Below are 4,773 nucleotides of genomic sequence, written 5' to 3'. Positions count from 1 at the left end.
CTCAGACTCTCCTCTCTCTGTCTCTCTCTCAAAAATAAATAAACATTAAAAAAAGAAACACAAAGTAGAGTATGTAAAGTAAGAGTTAATACTTATTGAGCACTTAGGTTGTGCTAGTGTGTGTGTGTGTGTGTGTGTGTGTGTGTGATATCACGTTCTCTTCATAACAGTCCTATGAAGCTAAAAGAGATGAATCGCCCAAGCTCATAGAGCCAGAGAGAAGCAGAAGTGGAACGACCTGTCCTTCTGGCTCCAAACTTGACTGTGCTTGTCTGCCCCTCACAGGTACCCATTTCTCTCCAGGATTCAGTTCACTGAAAGAAAAGAAGGGCCACGAGAAACTAAAGATCCTTTTTGCTTAAAACCCATTTTGCCGTCAAACAAACTCATTTTTTTATTTGAAGCACACATGTTTAAAAAAACTTTTTTTAATGTTTATTTATTTTCGAGAGACAGAGAGAGCTAGAGTGTGAGCACGGGAGGGGCAGAGAGAGAGGGAGACACAGAATCTGAAACAGGCTCCAGGCTCTGAGCTGTCAACACAAAACCCGTCGTGGGGCTCGAACTCACAAACCACGAGATCATGACCTGAGCCGAAGCCAGATGCTCAACCGATTGAGCCACCCAGGCTCCCCTTGAAACACACATTTAAATCTATAAAATAGTTTGTCAGAGAAATGTCTGAATTCAAAACACGTGTGAGGAGTGCCTAGCTGACTCAGTAGAGCACATGACTCTTGATCGTGTCATGAGTTCAAGCCCCACATTGGGCATAGAGCTTAGTAAAAAAAAAAAAATAATAATAAAATAGTGCTGGGGCATCTGGGTGGCTCAGTTGGTTAAGTGTCCAACTTCAGCTCAGGTCATGATCTCACAGTCTGTGAGTTCAAGTCCCGCATCAGGCTCTGTGGTGACAGCTCAGAGCCTGGAGACTGCTTTGGATTCTGTGTGTCCCTCTCTCTCTGCCCTTCCCCCACTCACATTCTGTCTCTCTCTCTCAAAAATAAATAAACATTAAAAAAAACTGCGCTCACTTCAGCAGCACATATATTAAAATTGGCACGGCACAGAGAAGATTAGCATGGCCCCAGTGCAAATGTGACACGCGAATTCGTGAAGCTTTTTATATTGAAAGAAATAAAATAAAATAAATGTGTGCAAAACCTGTGTGACATCAAAGGAGGAAAAAAAAGGCCATCTAACCTTGGCACCCGCCGATTTGCAATTTGCAAGCGCAGTCCACTGTCCCAAACCCTGTGCTGTGGCTAAGCATCTAGAATTCCAACCCGATGAGTCAGAGGGAGATGAAAATGCACGAGAGGCAGGTGAGTGATAAAGTCGACAGGCCATTGTCTGTTACCTGACACGTGGAAATCAACATTTGCCAAATGGAAAAAGGAACCTGCGGATGGACAGCAGGCATGGGTCGTTGTGCACATTTACAGCATTATTTTTTATATTTAAGGTGAGTCCTGCTTGGACAGGAACAATCCCTGTTGTTTGTACTTTGCATATTAGTCAGTTTCCTGAGTTTATTAATTACATTCTTTTATTATTATTTTTTTTTTTTTTAATTTTTTTTTCAACGTTTTTTTTTTTAATTTATTTTTGGGACAGAGAGAGACAGAGCATGAACGGGGGAGGGGCAGAGAGAGAGGGAGACACAGAATCGGAAACAGGCTCCAGGCTCCGAGCCATCAGCCCAGAGCCTGACGCGGGGCTCGAACTCACGGACCGCGAGATCGTGACCTGGCTGAAGTCGGACGCTTAACCGACTGCGCCACCCAGGCGCCCCAATTACATTCTTTTATTAAGACAAACATTATTATACAACCAATGAAAGCCAATGATGTAACAAAAAAATTTTCAAGCATTTCAGTAATGATTTCAAATTAACTTAATCAAAATTCTCACATTGAATCGAAATCCCAAATAATACATTGGATATATTTAAATGCTTCAAACAGTTCACACAAATGATCACAATAATTATTACAACTTCCTACTTAAATGGATTAAAAAGTACTCATACCTTGAATTTAAATTTGTTTCTTCATTATCTCTATCTTTATTCTTGTTTTCTTTTTTTCTTTTAATGTTTTATTTATTTTTGAGAGAGAGAGAGAGTACAAGCAGGGGAGGGGCAGAGAGAGAGGGAGACAGAATCCAAAGCAGGCTCCAGGCTCTGAGCTGTCAGCACAGAGCCCAACATGGGGCTTGAACCTATGAACCACAAGATCATGACCTGAGCTGAAGTCAGATGTTCAACCGACTGAGCCACCCAGGCGCCCCTATTCTCATTTTCAAGATAATTTTCCAGGTTCTAGACAGACAATATTCAAACTTTTTGACAACTAATGTCATTTGTAAATCAAAACTGGATGCTTGTATTACTCGAGCAAGCTCCTAAACTCCCCCTTCTTCCTACCCCTCCTGTTACCCCAGGCATAAACTGCTCAGTAGCTAAATCAGGAGAGATCAGCAGAAGAGCAAAGGAGGCTTGAGGAGGTACATCACAAAGTTGGAACATTTACCCACCTGAATGGAAGTATGTCAATTTTAACCTTTGGTGTAATCACTGCTGTTCGTAACAGATGAGTATCAGCCCTTCTTACATTATTACAAAACTCAGAGAAGAAAGACTATGTTGTTAGACAAACTAAGCTGAATCTGGATTATTGACCAGCTGTATGGAACACAGTGCCTGTTCCTACCATTTAAGATGATTTGAACCCTAACCAAAGATGATCTAATTGGGTGCCTTTTGATGGTTGGATTCTGATCACCATAATTTCTTAATATTCTTTTTTTTAATGTTTATTCATTTTTGAGAGAAAGAGAGACAGAGTAAGAGCAGGAGAAGGACAGAGAGAGGGAGACACAGAATCTGAAGCAGGCTCCAGGCTCTGAGCTGTCAGCACAGAGCCTGATGCGGGGCTCGAACCGCGAGATCATGACCTGAGCCAAATTAGGACGCTTAACTGTCTGAGCCACCCAGGGGCATCCCATTCACCATAAGTTTTTAAAGAATACAAGTCTTTGACAGATAATTTGTGATGATACCTCACAACACTGGCTATTTTCTCACTTTGATGCTTGTTTTTAAGAGTTATTTTTATGGTTTTGCCTTATCATCATTATAAAACCAAATTTATTTTCATTCATCTGCATGACTTAGGCCCGGGCTGGTTTAATCTGGCTGGGAGCCTCTGGAAATTTTGCTTCATTGTAACGCCATTTCTTCCTTCTCATCAATAACCAATCATAATCAATGTTGGCAGAGAAATTAGTTTAAGGGAGAATGTAAAGAATCTAGTTACGGACGTGCTGCCTGTGAGACATATTCATATGGAAATGACCAGGGGCATATGAAAATTCATAGCTAGCCCTTTAAGAATTAAATGGAGCACAAGACCTAATTGGAGAACTATATGTATGGAAATGCTAATTAAAGACTTGAAAATGGATATGATCATTAAATGTACAGGAAGAAATGAGACAAGCAGCCACAGAACCTTAGGGAGAGCCCACATTTAGGTGATTTGTGTAAGAAGACACAACGAAAATAAAAGAGGTGATCAAAGATATCGTGAAGGCAATATAGAGTGTGTAGGCACACAGTATCCAAGCCAAGAGAAAAATTTAAATATATATACATATATATATATATATATATATAGAGAGAGAGAGAGAGAGAGAGAGAGAGAGAGAGAATGATGTGGTGGTGTTTGAAATAACACCAACAAAAGGTCAATAGGGTAAATGCCCATCAATCAGCAATGATTAAATTATGGTTCATTAATACTATAGAGAGCATTACACAACCATTGGAATGAAGTAGATCTATCTATGCTTGTCATCGTGGAAAGATTTCTAATTCATACCGTTAAATTTACAAGTAAATTCCAGAGATAGATGGATTGAGAGATACTGTATATATATCTATCTATAAAGAAAGAGAAAGAGAATATATACATATATACATATATGTATATATATTAGGGGCACCTGGGTGGCTCAGTCGGTTGAGCATCCGACATCAGTCAGCTCAGGTCATGATCTCGCAGTCTGTGAGTTCGAGCCCCGCATCGGGCTCTGTGCTCAGAGCCTGGAGCCTGCTTCAGATTCTCTGTCTCCCTCTCTCTCTCTGCCCCTCCCCCACTCATGCTCTGTCTCTCTCTCTCTGTCAAAAATAAATAAACATCAAAAAAATTATATATATATATATATATTATCCAAAATATGTAAGAAGAAAATAAGCGTAACATAATGTATATTCATATATTCATAATATATATTCATGCGCATATCTATACACATGCATACCTCGGAGATATTGAAGGTTTGGTTCCAGACCGCTGCAATGAAGTGCGTGTTACAATAAAGTGAGTCAAATTTATTTTTTGGTTTCCCAGTGCATATAAAAGGGATATTTACACTAAAATATAGTCTATTAAGTGTGCAATAGCATAAGGTCTAAAGAAACAATTAAAATATCTTATTAAAATTATTCAAAATTAAGGGGCGACTGGGTGGCTCAGTCGGTGGAGCGTCCGACTTCACTTCAGGTCGTGATCTCACGGTTTATGAGTTCGAGCCCCGTGTGGGGCTCTGTGCTGACGGCTCAGAGCCTGGAGCCTGCTTCGGATTCTGTGTCTCCCTCTCTCTCTCTCTGCCCCTCCCCTGCTTGCGCTCTGTCTCTCTCTCAAAAAAAAAAAAAAAACATTAAAAAAATAATAATACATAAATAAATAAAATTATTTAAAATTATAT

At 39.9% G+C, this 4,773-nt stretch overlaps 1 non-coding gene across 1 annotated transcript; it reads left to right on the top strand.

Moving 5' to 3' along the window:
- The first annotated feature begins 1,026 nt into the window (after positions 1-1,026).
- Positions 1,027-1,133, top strand: LOC128777867 (U6 spliceosomal RNA). The gene has a single exon (XR_008423184.1). It is a non-coding gene; the product is annotated as a U6 spliceosomal RNA (small nuclear RNA).
- Positions 1,134-4,773: the final 3,640 nt, after the last annotated feature.

The sequence above is a fragment of the Panthera pardus genome, unplaced genomic scaffold (assembly GCF_024362965.1).
Source record: "Panthera pardus isolate Hobbes unplaced genomic scaffold, ASM2436296v1 HiC_scaffold_17, whole genome shotgun sequence".
NCBI classification, from domain to species: Eukaryota; Metazoa; Chordata; class Mammalia; order Carnivora; family Felidae; genus Panthera; species Panthera pardus.
Note: the sequence above shows the minus strand (reverse complement) of the source record. Positions and strands in the feature narration are given on the sequence as shown.